Source organism: Phalaenopsis equestris, unplaced genomic scaffold, assembly GCF_001263595.1.
Source record: "Phalaenopsis equestris unplaced genomic scaffold, ASM126359v1 Scaffold224097, whole genome shotgun sequence".
Taxonomy (NCBI): Eukaryota; Viridiplantae; Streptophyta; class Magnoliopsida; order Asparagales; family Orchidaceae; genus Phalaenopsis; species Phalaenopsis equestris.
Window position 1 is genome coordinate 10608 of NW_018242189.1, and position 17926 is coordinate 28533.

The following is a 17926-nucleotide window of genomic DNA, read 5'->3' on the forward strand; positions in this document are numbered from 1 at the left end:
ATCTATTACAATAAATATATATATATATATATATATATATATCCAAATGAAGGTATAAAAGGTCCCCCAAAATCCAATCCCTAAGCATTAAAAATTTCAACTTCTAAAGTAAAATTTAGGGGCATTTCATTTCTTTTTTAAATATTGCCTACTCGGTGACGTTGATCACATGTTTTTATATATATATATACATTAACATTTCTAAATAGATTAGGCCATTAAAATCCAGATTGTAAAATTTTGGGAACAGTTCTATCATTTCCAAAATGACCCCCAAGTTTAGAATCATGACTTTTTTGAATAATTTCTCCAATTTCTTTATAAGGCACATATCTCTCCATAACTAAATCTTTACATTATTTGTACAAATATGGGTCATCCTAAAAGTATAATTTTGCATCATGAAATAATTTTCTCTCATGTTGTTTTGTCAATCCATATGGTAAAATACCACTAACAATGTAGTTCACAATATCAGTATACCACGATATTTCTCATTCTTTAACTATATAAAGTTGTTCATCAGGAAAAGTTTCATTAATTTCTCTTTCACAATAAAATGTTTCTTCCTGTTCTAGCCTAGATAAATGACTTGCTATTTGATTATCAGATTGTTTCCTATCTACTACCATAAAATTGAATTCTTGCAACAAAAGCACCCATCTAATTAATCTTGGTTTCATATCCTTCTTTTTCATCAAATATTTTACAGTAGAGTGGTTTGTATGCACAACACATTTAGCTTCAATAAGACATGACCTAAACTTATCAAAAGCATAAACAATGGCTAAAAACTCTCTTTTAGTAGTGGTATAAATAATTTGAGCATGAGTTAGAGTTTCACTGGCATAGTATATCACCTTAAAATTTTGGTCATGTATCTGCCCTAAAACAACTCCAATTGCATAATCATATGCATCACAAATTAGTTCAAATGATTTCTCCTAATCAGGTGATGCAATTATAAGAGCACTGATCAATTTTCCCTTCAATGTTTCAAAGACATTAAGGCACTATAGATTAAAATTAAACTTTATATTTATTTTCTAAAAGTTGTCATAAAGACTTTGTAATTTTAAGAAAATCTTTAATATACTTCTTATAAAAGCTAGCATGTCCCAAAAAACTTCTAACTCCTCTTACAGTAGTAGGTGGAGGTAGGTTAAGTATAACATGAATTTTTGTCGGATCTACTTCCATGCAATTTATGCCCAAGTACAATTCCTCCTGCAACCATGAATTGATATTTTTCCAAGTTCAATACTAAATTCATCTTTTCACATCATTCTAGAACTTTTTCTAAACGATTTAAACATATTTCAAATGAAGTTCCAAACACAGAAAATCCCTTTATAAGAACCTCTATCCCCTTTTCAATTAAATCCTCAAAAAATTGACATCATACACCTTTGAAATATTGTAGGTATATTACATAAACCAAATGACATTCGTCGAAAAGAAAAATTACCATAAGGACTAGTAATTTTTTTATTATCTTAATCCTTTAGAGCAATAGGAATTTAATGTAGCCAGTATATCAATCTAAAAAGTAAAAATATTTATACACAGCTAGTCTGTCCAACATTTGGTTCAAAAAGAGTTAAGGAAAGTTATCCTTCCTAGTGGACAAATTTAATTTTCTATAATCAATGCAGATTTGCTAACCAGTGACTTGTCTTGTTAGTATTAATTCATTATTCTTATTTATCATAACAATCTCATCCCCATTTTTTGGAACGCAGTGAATTGGACTCACCCAAGCACTGTCTGAAATAGGATATATTATTCCAAGATCTAATCATTTTAAAATCTCTTTCTTAACAACTTCTTTCATCATTAATCTCCTTTTAAGATCAACTTTTGGTTCATGATGTTCTTCTAATAAAATTCTGTGCATATAAATTGAACGATTGATTCCTTTAATATCAGTTAACGTCCATTTGAAGGCTTTCTTATATCTTCTTAAGGTTTCCAACAACTTTTTTTCTTGTACTTCTAAAATTGATAGAGGCATAAGATTAATAATGTTTAAACTTAACCTAACCTTCTATTATTAGTCCTTTAAACATTATTTTTCCAAGTTCAATACGAAAGCCTTCAAATGGACAAGGAATAGTTAGGATTGGTTCGTTTAATCGATATTAAAGGAATCGATACTTCTAACTATTATTTTCCGTCCATTTGAAGGAATAGTTCGTTTAACCTTCTATTTTAGTTAGGATTGATTTCTTTAATATCAGCTAACGTGCATATAAATTGAAGGCATAAGATTAATACTGTTAAAACTTAAACCTAACCTTCTGAAAAATTGATAGAGGCATAAGATTAATACTGGATCCTAAATCACATAAAGCTTTTTTCAAAAAATCTTTCACCAATAGTACAAGGAATAGTAAAACTGCCAGGATCTTTAAGTTTTTAAGATGCTTTTTCTAAATTATAGTGCTACACTCATCACTAAGTGTAGCAGTCTCATTATCTGTAAACTTTTTTTTTTTTTTTATTTAAGAAAAACCTTCAAAATCTGTTCATAAACTTGACATAGCTTGGTATTTACTCTAGAGCTTCAACAAATGGAATGTTTATCGTTAATTTCCTTAATATTTCCAAGAATTTTGTAAATTGGTTATCTCTGTTATACTGCTTCAATCTTTAAGGAAATGGAGGGGGGGGGCTTTCTACAATAATTTTTATTGGTTTGATAGGATAGTCCTACTCAAGCAAGATGAAAATCTTCACTAGACTTTTCTTTTTCCACCGCTTCTTTCTTAACATCAACTTCAAATTCTTTTGAACTTTTGTTCCAATTCTTTTCTACTTCTCAATTGAATAGCCTTGATTTGCTCTTTGTTCTAATTTCTAGGATTAATTTCAACATTACTAGGCAAAGTTCCCTAAGATCTATTTCTAAGTGCATTAGCAATACATCCCAATTGATTTTCCATGTTTCTAATTATAGCTTCTTGACTTTTCAATTGTGCTCTCATTTGCAATATTGATTCTTCCATCGATAATTTCTTCTCCTTACTCTGCAAATTGCTATTAAAAATTGGAGGTTAATAATGTTTAAAGTTAGAATTTCCCTAATTTTTGGAATTTCTCAATGGGTTCGTAGGATTATTCCCCCATTGCAAATTTACGCATTAGAGTTATTGTTACTCCAACTAAAATTAGGGTGATTTTTCAAACCAATATTATAACAATTGGAATTAGGATTATTAGTTTGGTTGTTTATTGCATTTAAAGTTTAATATGAAGATTAAGAATCTATCATTTGTCCCAATGAATTTTCCTCAAGCACAGGAGGTCTCTGAATATAATTCCTTCCAAACCGATCTTTCTTCTTTGATATAGGAACCATTTGAGCAGCCAAATTAGATATTGCATCAGAACCATGAATTCTAGGTACTCTTTTTGGAGTTACCCTTTTAGAGGGCCATTGATAATTATTAGTAGTCATCTCTTCAGTTAAAGAAAATGTTTCATCCAATGATATTGACATTAATGATTGACTAGTAGCAACGTTAGTTATATATCTAAGAGATCCAACCAATCTATTATAAACCTTTGAATTACTAGCCAATCTGGTAATGTCAGGTTTTAACACTTCCTAAGGAGATCTTTAAATCATTCTCAAGCTTCATAAATTGATTCTCCTTCAAACTAACAAAAAGATGTGATATCATTTATATGCTTAGCAGTTTTTTATGGTGAGAAATATTTAGATAAAAATTATTGTGAGAAATCTCCCCAAGTTCTAATAGATCTAGGTGCTAATGAGTTTAACCACATCCTAGCTTAATCCCTTAATGGAAAAAGAAAAATTTTAAGTCTGACGACATCATTCGACACTTCATCATATTTAAATGTAACACCCAATTCTAGAAAACTAGCAAGATGTAAGTCATGATATTTAGTCGGTGTTCCCCAAAACTAATTATTTTGTATCATTTGAGTAATAATAGGTTTAAACTCAAATGAATTAGCAACTACAGTAGGTTTTTGTATACTCAAATGAATTTCATCTACCGTAGGATTAACATAATCTCTTAAAGGTCTATGATGATGTTCATTTTCAATTCCAGGATTGATTAAGTTTGTAGCCATTTTGTTTAAATTATCTAACTCTTTTTATTGTTTTCAAATTTTTCTAATAATTCTTTCTAACTTCTAATTATAAGGTACTGAACCTTCAGAGCTTAAACTATGCATACACAAACATAATAATCAATTAAACTAAGCAAACACACTGAAATAAAAGAAAATTAATTAAACTACAATAAGTTTTTCAGTTCAAATAAAGTATTCTAAATTATAAAGTAATTTTATAATACTCCCTGACAATGGGGCAAATACATGGTGCGGTGTTTTTGTGGAGTCCTAAGTATCGATCCCATAGGGAGTTTGAAATTCTTATGGTTATAATATAAAACACAATTTTCAAACTCTAAAAACATAAGCACGCAAATCAAATCTAAAGTAAATTTAATGTATGCTAAACAAAATGCTGTTAAAATGAATATGTTAACTAAACTATTTTCTAAACTTCAAAAGTAAACTTATTAAGACTAAACAAAGTTTTCTAATAAAGTGTTCAAATTTAAGAAAGCATCCTTCCCCTTTACAATGAGTTTATGGATTATGAAGTAACCAAAATTATTGAAAATTATATATAAAATTATATTGTGTCAAATAGATGCAATCTTATTCTTTACCTTCTAAGAGTGCAAGAAAAATGTTGACTAATCCAAAGTTTGGTCCTTAAATATGTAGTTAGGTTGGGAGGATACTGACTTCCACTTTAGAGCTCCAACTTTTCCCTCTTCTGAGGGCTAATATTCTCATTTTAGTTTCCAAGCAACTGGACCAAATTGAGGATTTTACTCTGTCACCCTAAAATCTCTAATTCTGTGCCCATGAAAATATATTTCCCTATTTATTTTCACTCAAGCTCATGGACTACATTCTCACTTATGAAATTGAATGTGACACTTATATTGTGTTTGAAAGCATATTCCTTTCGGATCTTATGTTTCTCAACAAATTTTAACATTTCAAATTGCCAAATCAAAAAGTAAATGAAAATCAAATTTCAAATCACTACAATTTGTTGACATTTAAAACCTTGCGTTACAATTTTAATTCTTCACAAAACCATATCTCCTTGTAGGGAGAAGGATAAAGAAGACTACTCAAAATTCATGAGAAGGATACAATAAAACAAGTATTTTACATATAAAAACAAGTTTATAACACAAAAAAGGAAAGAACACAACTCATCTCACCCTCCTTCTCAATCAAATCTCTTGAAGCTTTAAGCACTTTCTCTCCTTACAATCACACTCACTTCTCTCTTAAAGATGTAATGAAGAAGAAATCTCTCACCTTCTTTGTTATCATGCAACTCTATAAGAAAATCTCTCTTTTACCCCACACTCTCCTCTTCAAAACTCTTAGACCTCTCGCACCTCCTCTAGACTCTACTCTCCTTAAGGAATTCAAAATTCCTTCCTTTTTTCCCAAAAGGCACACCTCTTCACATCAAGAAACAAGTTCATTCATCCAAGATATATATATATATATATATATATATATATTTGATGAGTAGTATTTTTAAAAAGTTTGAATTGATTGAAGCTTTCTAAAATTGATAAAAATAGTAAATGACCTCCTTACTCCATCCTAATTCATCTCTGGTGCCTCTAACACCAGTTTATTGGAGTTCTGCACTGTTCTTTAGATCCTGGCACCTCTGACACAAATTATGGAAACTCTAGTGCCTCTTCTTTGTAAAATGGCACCTTTGATGCTAGTTTTTGGTGCCTTTGGTGACAACTCTCTTTAAAATGGCGACTTTGGCTCTAGTTATGGTGTGAAGATTTTGAAAAGCTTCTATTTACCTCCAAACTTCCTCCTTTATGCTCTTTTCTGCTCCAAATGCCTAGAATCAATATATCTACAACAAAATATCAAAAAACCCTTCTTTATAAAGTGAAATATCTCCAAATTTAAGCATAAAATGTATACATAAATTGCACATTTTTTTGGTGTATCGTAGATCCACTTGCTCTTTTGAAGTCATTCTTCTGTACATCCTTATCGTGCTACCATAGAGTTAGCTCCAAGCTTCTCTTTACAATAATAATTCTAAAATCTAAGAGTTCAAAAGGTTTTACCAGGTGTATTTCAAGTGACAAATTTTGGTTATGTTGTTGGTTAAGTATTGTGGGGTGGTTAAAGTTGATTAGAGTGACACCAGTTAGAATCCCAAGGTTCCCTCATTCCAGTAACACTATTTTCTCATGGACTTACTTAGTCTAAATGAGTGGTTAAGCTTATTTACACTAAGGATATCTCATTAACAACCGCTGGTTACCTCATTCGAGAGACTCCCATAAATTTAAGAGGATATGTTATGAAATTATTGTTTTGTTGTCATATTTTGAAAATGTTGTTTAATTTTGAAAAAATGATATGTTTTGCATATAAAGTAAAAAAATGTCAGTAGAAAAATTCTTTAAAGTAAACAAGTAAAATTGTCGTGCATAAAATATAAATGTGTAGTTGTCTTCTTCTTGTTATTCCAACTGTAGGTTAGCATCATAAAGCAGAATATATTTACAAGAGTTAAATAAAATTGTGAAAAAGTAAACGTGAATATCTGAAACGAGAAAAAGTCAAAAAATGAATCATAGGAAAATACAGTTAAAAGAAAACTTGTAGTCACATATAGAAGATCGGGACTGAGTGTTTGACATTAGTAAAGGCCTGTGACTAAGAGCTGAGTTGTGTGATTCCCGACCTTAAGTAAGAGCTACCATCTGATAACCTACGGAGGGCATTCCTAACCTTGATCCAAGTTATTAACCGTGGACCTTTAAAAGTTTTCATTTGATTTTAATTTTCATGAAGAATTTAGAATACAAAATTGGGGGAATTGGATATGCTAGAGAATTCAATTTGATGCAATTTTGGCTCATGGTCAAATTAGGGGTTTAAATTGGGCTTGGAACTTAGGTTTAAAATAGGGCTAAATTGGGCTTCAATTTGGCATCAATTTGGTTTAGGCATGATGAAATTAAGTTTAGATTTGAAATTAAGGAATTTTGAAATAAATTTTGTGGGAATTGGGGGTGATTTGGAGACTTTAGGCATTTAGGAGTAATTTGGTAATTTTTGGAAAATTTTAAGGGCCAAAGGATAAAATTGGGTATTTGGGTAGAATGGGACCAATCAAGGATGCTAATCATAAAACTTACCTTATGGTTCCATGAAGCCAAGGGAACTCCTATTTTGGATCCTCCATGTGTTGGTCTTAGCCAAACCCTTGCTTAGGCCTAAGGGTTTGGGGGACCATCACATGAGTTTCCAAAAGAGTAGGAAAGTAGGCTAAGAATATTAGATTAAGGGTTTTAGGGTGTGAGTGAAGGTGAGTTGTTTCAAGTGTGTGTAAAAGACTGACCAAGGCCGCACCATCTAGTGCTAACCCTAAAGCCAAACTATCCTATGGGGACTCCTCTCGAGCTCGCCCATGCTTTGCTCCATCCTACTAAGTGCTAGACGTTAGAACCGAACATGTGAAACTTCAAGAAGAGCAAAGAGGTGTTTAGAATTTCTAATGGGGAAGGGTTCCGTCACTAGTCCTCTAGGAATAGTCAATAGGAAAATTCTATGGCTGGATCCTGGACTTCTAAGGAAGATAGAATAGACCTCAACAAAAAAGTGTGGGTCCACTTGTTGTGGTCAACAAGTGGACCCCCAATAGGTGTGGTGTGTCAGGCGAGCACACCACATGTATTATCATTGACCGAAGAAATTAACAAACCAACACAACTACCTAAGCCAACATGCTCAGAGTAGAGCAGACGGAGACTCTCGCCGGGGATTAGTAGGATTATCCTCAAATTGTCATCCTTAAAAGTGAATTTAAAATTGTGTAGAGATTTGGTATTCATTGACCCAAAAAAGGGCTACTTTGTGAAGTTACAGAGACAACCATCAAGGAGACTGATGGTCGTGGTAAAGATTCAATTTATTTCTCTTGAAATCATAGCAGTAGGAAGGGACCTAAAGCAATGCAGAATCAGAAGGCTTGACTTAATCAAAGGGCTTACTCTTTCGACCTCTGAGAATTGAGCGAAGCTATTATGGTAGGAAAAAATTCTAAAGTAATGGAGAATTGGACGTAGGAATCCTCATCCTCTAAAATTTGATTTAAAAGATTGCGATAGAAGGAGATCCTAAAAGGAGATCCTAAAGCAACGCGCATCAGATGTAAAATTCTCAACATCTAATTTTTAATTTAAACCATTGCGATAAGAGAGAATCCTAAATCAATGCAGCATCGGATTATTTGATCCTAAACCTCTAAAATTTAATTTGAACAATTGCAATAAGAAGAAATCCTAAAGTAATGTGGTATCAGATGCTGTGATCCTCAACCTCTAAATTTTAATTTGAACCATTGTGATAGAAGGGAATCCTAAAGCAAGGTGTTATCATATGGTGTAATCCTCATCCTCTAAAGTTTAATTTGAACCATTGTGATAAGAGAGAATTTTAAAGCAATGCAGTATCAGATGTTGTGATCCTTAACCTCTAAACTTCAATTTAAACTATTGTGATAAGAGGAAATTTTAAAGCAATGCAGTATCAGATGTTATGTTCCTGAATGAACCATTGCGATAGGAGGGAATTCTAAAGCAATGCGGTATTAGATGTTTTGATCCTCAACCTCTAAAATTTAATCTAAACCATTGCAATAGGAAGGAATCCTAAAGTAATGCGGTATAGGATGTTGTGGTCCTCAACCTCTAAAATTTAGTGTGAACCATTGCGATAGGATGGAGTCCTAAAGCAATGCAGTATCAAATGATGTTATCCTCAACCTCTAAAATTTAGTGTGAACCATTGCAATAGGTAGGAGATCCTAAAGTAATGCAGAATCAAATAAATGAATCCTCTTCCTCTAAAATGTAGTGTGAACCATTGTGATAGAACGGGCATCCTAAAGCAATGCAAAATCAGATATATGAATCCTCTTCCTCTAAAATGTAATGTGAACCCTTGCGATAGGAAGGAATCCTAAAGCAAAGAAAAATTAGATGCATAAATCCTCTTCTTCTAAATGTAGTGTTTTTTTTAATTTGTGGGAGATTTGTGGAATTTGTGAAGATTTATGGTATTGAAGTTCGAAAATTTGAGTTTCTGTTGTCATGCTTTTTATTCTTTTCATTTCAGTATCTTTTATTTTCTTTTATGATTGTTGATTTCATTTTGATGGTTTTTTTCATTTTGTTTATTTCATTATTTTATGAGTTTTCTTTTATTGTTCACTCTTTTTCTTTTGTTAGAAATAGGACCCAGTTTCAAGAAAGGGTGACATTGGTGCTTCATAGGATAATGCTTTATCATTGGAACATTGTGATACACAATACTTCTCAAGTTGTCATTCAATGACTGAAGGCGGATGTTAGAGAATAACCCACTCTTTAAGGTGATATCAGAATTATATTCTTTAAAGTATCTATAGAGATGTGTTAATTCTAAAGACACCACAGCTATTACATAATTTAATTTCAAACATGATATCAGAATTTTGTGTTGATTCTAATGATTAATTAAATAGAAAACATAATTTAATTTCAAACTAATTTTTTTTATTTTTCTTATCACTCTAAATCTAAAGAACTCAAAGAAACAAACTTTTTATTTTTGTGATTTTTGATTTATTTATTATTATTCTTTTAATGAAAAATTAAGGAAAAAGACATTTTTAGTATTTAAAAAGACATAACTATTTTATAAAAAAATAGGAAAAGTATTTTAAGGGATTCCAAATGGTTAGGGAATAATTAGAAACACTTTGGTGCATATTTATATTCTTACAATTTTTAAATTCAAAAATAACCCAAAAATAAAGAATTTATTTTAATGTCAATTTCATTTTTCTTATGTGCCCCTCATAATAATAAACTCCTATAGCTATTTTCAGAATTTTTATAATTATATTTATTAATTATAATTATTTTAGGGCAAAAATCACATTTTACTTGAAAATTAAACTTTAGTGATTAAATCAAATCAAATGGGTTTAAAATTTTTACAAAGAGTTAAAATAATCATTATTTACAGTGTGGAAGTATTTTTGTAATCTTTTTGGATTATATTTTATTTATTTTATTATTTATGGGTTTTAATGACTTAATTTGATATGATAATGTACAAAATTATTTAAACTTATTTATTTTTTTTCCTACAGTACTCCGATCACAAGAAATCTTCCAAAACAAATCCCAGATTTTTCTGATTTATATTTTAATTTATATATTTATTTTAATTAAAAATAGGCAACTAGACTTGAAAATTAGGGCTTTTAAGGTTAGAGTTGTTCCCTAACTTTGTAAAAATCAGAGAATATCTCTAACCACATGCAAAATATGCCCTCCACATTTCAAGCTAAAGTGATTAATCTTCAATTAAATTTAAATAAAATACTTTCTATAGTATTAATTAATTAACATAAAATACATGTTAAATAATTTTCATTTTTAGTTTATAAATTTCTCCTCTGTTCTTGAGCAACAACAATTTTTTTTATTTAATTTATTTTTATGAATTTGTTTGGTCATGTTAAGGATTTTTAAAGTTTTAGCACTTAAAAAAATCAAAAAAGCCTATTTTTCTAATTATCCATGCAACATCCATGTCAAACACGGCTTCTCCAAAAGCACATGTGGTGTGCTCCCATTCGACACCACCTTTCACATCATCTGCCATGTGACCCGCACTTTATGAACCATCTCCTCATCTGGCTCTTCCTCCATCATTTGATCAATACACGTGCAAACGGACTACATCTGTTCATCGTCCCCAACCATTCTAAAACATCTGTCCATACTAAAACACTAAGATCTTTCTTGATACTCAACCAAATCACATGGGTTTAGTTCTTATAGCTTCATCTAGTCAAGGCAAACCTATCTATATGGTCACATATGTATGAAATACAAGTGTGCTTTACAATTAATGAAACTGAGGCCAAAATTAGAGATTTTGAAATATACCTTTTTCCCAAGAGGTGAGGCCATGATTGGGTGATTGTGGAAGCTTCAGTAGGGTCCAACAAATCTCCTTGAAGTGTCACCTTCCTCTGTTATAGAGTCTGAGTAGGAATTCAATCAATAGGTGGTGTGGCCTTAGTCTAGGAGTGGGTGGTGCGGCTCAATAGGTGGTGCGGCTTCCATAGGTGGTGCAGCTCAATAGATGGGGATTTCAATGAGGAACTACCTTTTTTAGTCTAAGAAAGATTTTAGAAGGATTAATTGGAAGTTTTGTGGAGTTTGATGGAATGACAATAAAAGCTTTGAATTTATATGATTAAATTGGGCTTGAGTAGTGGGTTTGAATGGTTGAAAATCATGGAGTTGAACTCAAGAAGGCTGAAGGAAGCTCTGTAAGCAATTTAGAAGGCTTTCTCCAAGAAATTAGTAGCTCTCTCCCTTTGGTTGTGAGAGGGAGGGTTTAAATAAACATGGCCATGGTGGCTAGTAGAGTAATCCAAAGGGTTGAAAATGGTGCTTATCTGTAAGGTTGAGCAGCATAATTAGCCAATTGGAATTGGATGCATTGGATGGGTTAAAATTAAGGTTTGATCCCTAGGGAGAGCTTCTCAATTTTGGGTATTTCGACCACTAGGCTATTCGACCAGGCCAGAAAAGTGGCTAAATAGTCAGAGGAGCTAGAAGAAAGCTTAATTGTGATTAAGATGGAGGTTTAATCAATTGATGTAAGGATTGACTCATTTGGCCAAAAATGGGAAGGAATCCCCCAAATCATGCGACCCTTGGTCCATGACACCTAAAGAGTCGGTTAACAATATCTAGGTTGGTCCCTATAGTTCTGTTGACCTCACTTTTGGTTGAGGTCTAGAACAAATGGCAATTGTGGTGGTCTAAGTTGGAATATCTTAAGTGGCTTCAAGTGGGTTTTGGGCTTGGGTTAACAATATCTAGGTTGGTCCCTATAGTTCAAATGGCAATTGTGGTGGTCTAAGTTGGACTATCTTAAGTGGCTTCAAGTGGGTTTTGGGCTTGGGTTCAATATCTTGGATTTGGCTTGTACTTGGGTTTAGGCTTAGCTAGAGTTTGGATTTGGCTCAATTTATTGGCCAATTTGGTGAGGAAATAGTCACAATGCCTTGGGAAGTCAATTGGGTGGAAATTAAGAGGTTGTGGGGTTCAAATTGGTATAGGTGAGCATTATGAAAAGTTTAGTTTTTGTCACAATGCCTTGGGAAGTCAATTGGGTGGAAATTAGTGAGATTTTGGATTTTTGGGTAAAATTGGGGGTTTTGGTTTGAATTGAATTTGGAATAGGCTTGAGTTTTTTCCTAGGCCAACTGAGGGCTCAACCTGGTATAGGTGAGCATTTTGAAAAGTTTAGGGAGTGAATTTAGTGGATTTAAATTGGCTAGGGTGTCCAATTTGATGGAATTTTGGGCATTTGGATTTGGCTTGAGATTTGACCTCGAAATTGGGTTCTATTGGGCTAAAATTTGAAATTAATTGGGCTTAGAATGATGAAATTTGATTTGGATTTAAAATTGAAGAAGTTTATAATCAATTTGGTGGAAATTGGGGGTGATTTGGAGACTTTAGGCATTGAGGGGTAAAATTGAGATTTTTGTCAAAATTGGTCGATTTAATCAAATATGGCCCAAAGGATGGCTAAGATTGGTTTTGGGGATGCTTGTAATGATTTGTGATGTTTTAAAAATATTTGGGTCGTGAGGGGTATTTTGCTAATTTTGTAAAGTTGGGGGTATTTTCGTAATTTTGAATTTTTTTAGGTGTTTTGGGCAATTTGAGTGGTTTAAAATAGTTTGAGATGATTTTTGGAGAGAAATTGATAATTTGGGAAATTTTTTGAAAATTAGGGTTTCAGGGGCAATTTGGTAATTTCGGAAAAGCTTGGGGTAAAATGGCCAAAACTGGAGTTTCGATAAAATTGGGGTTCAACAAGGAATTTAATCACTAAATTATCCTTATGGTGTCATGAGACTAAGGGAACCTTATTTTGAATCCTCCATGTGTTGGTTCTAGCCATCTTAACTAAGGGCTAAGGATTTGAGGGACCTCCCACATGAGTCTGGAAAGAGTAAGGGGATTAGGCTGAGCATACTTGGTTTAGGGTTTTAAGTTATGAGTGAAAGTGAGGGGTTCAAGTGTGTGTGTGTGTGTGTGTGTGCAAGACTGACCAAGACCACCAGGGCAAACCCTGAAGCCAGACAGTCATATGGGGGACTCCTCTTGAGCTGCCCCATGGTTGGCTACATCCTACTAAGTGTTAAAGGTTAGAACCAAACATGGGAAACTCCAAGATAAGCAAAGAGGCATTTAGAATTTCTAGAGGGGTAGGGTTCCATCACAAGTCCTCTAGAATAGTCAATAAGAAATTTCTATGGAAAAATCTTAAGCTTCTATAAAAGAAAGACTAGAACCTACTATGTTGGGAAGACAGATTGAGGAAAAGAAGTGTTATGTTGGGAAGGAAGGCTCAACGACTCACATCTAACTTAAGAGGTAATGAAAAATATGAGGATATGAGAATAGAATTTCTTGCTCCATATAAGGTGTCCTTATACCTATCCAAAAGTGCTGAGAATGTCACATTAAAAAGAAAAGAGTAGGGACTCACATCCAACCTAAGAGGTGTCAAGCTACATTGCGAAGGAAAGCATAAGAACTCACATACAACCCAAGAGGTTGCAAAGGGAATCAGAATTTAGGTACTAACCCCAGAATGGGAATTGGAATTTAGGTACCAACCCTGGAATGAGAATTGGAAGCCTTATTATATTTAAGAGGGTCTCACACTGATCTTAAAGAGGGTGTTACTTTAAGAAGGAAAGCATAGGGGCTCACATCCAACCTAGGAGGTGATGAGGTACATTGAGAAGGAAAGCTCTAGAACTCACATCCAACCCAGGAGGTAGCAAAAGGAATCTGAATTTAGATAATGATCCAAGATTGAGAATTGGAATTTTTGTACTAGCCTTGGAATCAGAATCAGAAGCCTTACTCCATTTAACGGTGTCTCACACCTATCTTAATGAAGGTGTAACATTATGAAGGAAAGCACAGGTACTCACATCCAACCAAAGAGGTGACAAGCTACATCTGGAAGAAAAGGTTAGATACTCACATCAAAACCAGAGATAGTAAAGGGAATAAGAATTTTGGTATTGGTCGTACCAGCCACAATATGAGAATCAAAAGCCTTACTTCATTTAAGAGGGTCTCACACTAATCTCGAGAATTTGAATTTGCTACATTAGGAAGGAAAGCTCAGAGACTCACATCTAAACCAAGAGGTAGCAGAGGAAATCAGAATTTAGGTACTAATTCCGAGATGGGAACTAGAATTTTGGTACCAGCCCCATAATAAGAATCAGAAGATCTAATCCATTTAAGGGGGTCTCACACTGATCTCAAGAATTTGAATTTACTACATTGGAAAGGAAAGCTCAAGGACTCACATCTAACCAAAGAGGTAGCGAAGAGAATCAAAATTTAGGTACTGACCTTGGGATGAGAATTGAAATTTAGGTTCCTGCTCCGAAATGAGAATCAGAAGCCTTACTCTGTTTAAGGGGGTCTCACACTGATCTCAAGAATTTGAATATGCTTCATTGGTAAGGAAAGCTTAAGGACTCACATCCAATCCAAGAGGTAGCAAACGAAATCAGAATTTAGATACTAACCCTAGAATGGGAAATAGAATTTAAGTACCAGCCCTAGAATTAGAATCAGAAGCCTTAATCTATTTAATGGGGTCTCAAATAAATCTCAAGAGTTTGAATTTGCTACATTGGAAAGGAAAGCTCAGGGCCTCACATCCAACCAAAGAGGTAGTGAAGAGATCAGAATTTAGGTACTAACCCCGACATGAGAACTAAAATTTTGGCACCAATCCCACATTGAGAATCAGAAGCCTTACTCCATTTAAGGGAGTCTCACAACAATCTTGAGAGTGTTTCACATTAGGAAAGAAATTATAAGGATTCACATCCAACCTAAGAGGTGACGAACTACATTGGAAAGGAAATCTCAGAGACACACATCCAACCCAAGAGGTAGCAATGGGAACTGATATTTAATTACTGACCTCGGGATGGGAACTGAAATTTAGGTTCCAACCATAGAAAAATAATTAAAATCCTTACTCCATTTAAGGGGGTCTCACACCAATCTTGAGTTTTTGAATTTGATACATTAGGATGAAAAGCTTGGAGACTCACATCCAAACCAAGAGGTAGCAGAGGGAATCGAAATTAAGGCACTGATCTCAGAATGGGAGCTGGAATTTAGGTACTGACCTCAAAATGAAAGTAAAAAACCTTACTCCTTTTAAGTGGGTCTCACACTGATCTCAAAGAAGATGTTACATTATGAAGGAAAACACAGAGACTTACATCTAACCTAAGAGGTGACGAGCTATATTAGAAAAGAAAGAATAGGGACTCACATCCAACCCAAGAGGTAGTGAGGGGAATCGAAACTTAGGTACTAATCCCAGGAGAATTCTTAGTGTGGAGAACTCTTGAAAACAGTGCGGAACATGTGTGAAGAAAGTAGAGTGTGGTATTTGTGAAAAGGGAAGTTGTAGCAACTTGTGTAGACGAAGGAATGTGTAAAGAGCATAGAGTGTGTCAAATCTCAAGTGAGTTAGTTTACCATTTTATTATTATTATTTTTGTTATTACTAGGATATTTTCTAAAATTGATGTTCTTTCAAATACCTTTAACTTTAAATTTTAAATTTTATTTATTATCAGATTTATTTTGTATCGTTCTTTGTTCTTTAGAGTTTTGGACCAGCATATGGTCTTACAGCTCTATATAAATCTCACAAACAAGGCAATTCAACAACTTCTACTGAAATAAAAAACTTCATTGGTTCTGCTTTAAACATGTATTGAAACTGATCATATATTAAAAAGAATCCAAAACATTAAAAGTACAATCCGTGTATCAGCCGTAATCTGGCATATCATATCTTCTCTGCTCTTACGCAATACAATAAGTAGCAAGCATCTGTCTATCCCTTGAGATAGTCTTGTGATCAAGCTAACCTCCTAAATCATGCTCTGGGGCAAGAATCCCTTTGTGTATACTTAGAGACACAGATATCTCACAGTTCGTACTGGCGCAGTCCCTCCAAATCTGAGTCAGGCTTATACCTATACGACACTTTTCTGTCTTCCATCCTTCATAATGTAACTAAGACTCTGCGGCATGGCACTCCAGGAATGCAGTGTTTTGCTTGGTCTACTACTTTGCCTTTCAAAATCAACTCTGAACAAACTAGCAGTGGAATTTTGACTGGTCCTTGGAACTCTCCGGGGCTGACGATCTCTATCTATTTCCCTAACAAAATGTTGCTTTTGCTCATAAATGAAACTCTACAGAACAGTCTAAAGAAATTATGATGGTCAATGTGGGGAGGAATGCAGTCTCCTTCTTCATAAATGTTGATAATTCGGCTATTGGGAATACAGTCCGCTGTTAAAATACTTCATTCCACCATACACTTAATCATTTTATTTATTGTGGATGGCATGGGATCCACCTTGTCAATTCTTAAAATACCCGAGGGGTTTCCTAGCATATCCTTTGCAAAATTATGACAACAACCACACAAGATGGTGATTATGCTTTTTCCACACAACCATTTCTACGATTCAGAATGTGTCTTCTTCTTCAATAGTCTGACTTGACATCTATCTCTTAAACCGAATACACATTCAAGTTTCTTCTTCTCATGCCTTTCCAAAAATATCTTGATGTGAAGTTTGTGTCCTTTCAAGATGTTAACAAACTATTCTTGAATTTCTTTATAATACTCAAATTCTTATTTCCAGAACCTGTGCATCTTTTCTAGCTCTAATCTGGGAATCTCCTGCGAATTTCAAGCATGCTCCTCTTACTCAGCTTCTGAAGCAATACAGAGTTGTTGTGACTCTGCAAACTGATCCAACTTTTTTTTATTGCGATAGATTGTATAAAATTTAATTAAATATAATCAATTAATATTCAGATTCTATGAAAGTATACGTATCGTTATCAAGTAATAATAGACTTTCTATTTAAGCCCCAAATATCGATCTTACGGGGAAGGTTTAAATTGAAAATGACAAATTTGCTAAGAAATTCACAGAAATTCAATTGAAATCACTGTTACTAATTTCAATTGTTGAGACGTAATCAAAATTAAATTCTTAAACTATTATCAAATCAAATATGAAAAATTTAAAATAGTCAATACTAATCTATTAATTATGCTTATGTAACGGAGATTTCAATTGACTTGTGAAAAAGCATCCTTCCCACTCCAATGAGGCTATGGTAAAATGAGATGAGATAAATGTTCATAATATGCATTGTGCCAAATAAGAGCAATTTTAATTCTCTACCCTGATACACTGCATAAAAAATCATTGGCTAGTCTAAGGTTTAGTCACTAAATTTGTGGCTAGGCTAGGAGAGTACCGGCTCCCACTTCCCTTCACCTAAATGCTAGCTCTCGCTTCAGGTTTTAAACACTAAGACTTAATTGAAGATTTTTGTCTGTCACCCTAAAGGTTCTCCAACTCTACACCCAACAAATAATATTTCCCAATTTATTTTCACTTAATTCCATAAACGATGTTCTCCTTCATGGAATCAAATGTGATCTTTACTCTATTGTAGAACTTAGGCTCCATTTCTCGGATCATATATTTCACAACACATTTTAACAATTCAATTGGCCAGATCGAAAAGTAAATTAAGTTCAGAGTTGAAAAATCATCAGAATTCATTTTATAATTTAATATTGACACATTCAATATTGGCACTCATTTCACCATATCTCAGAGTAGGGA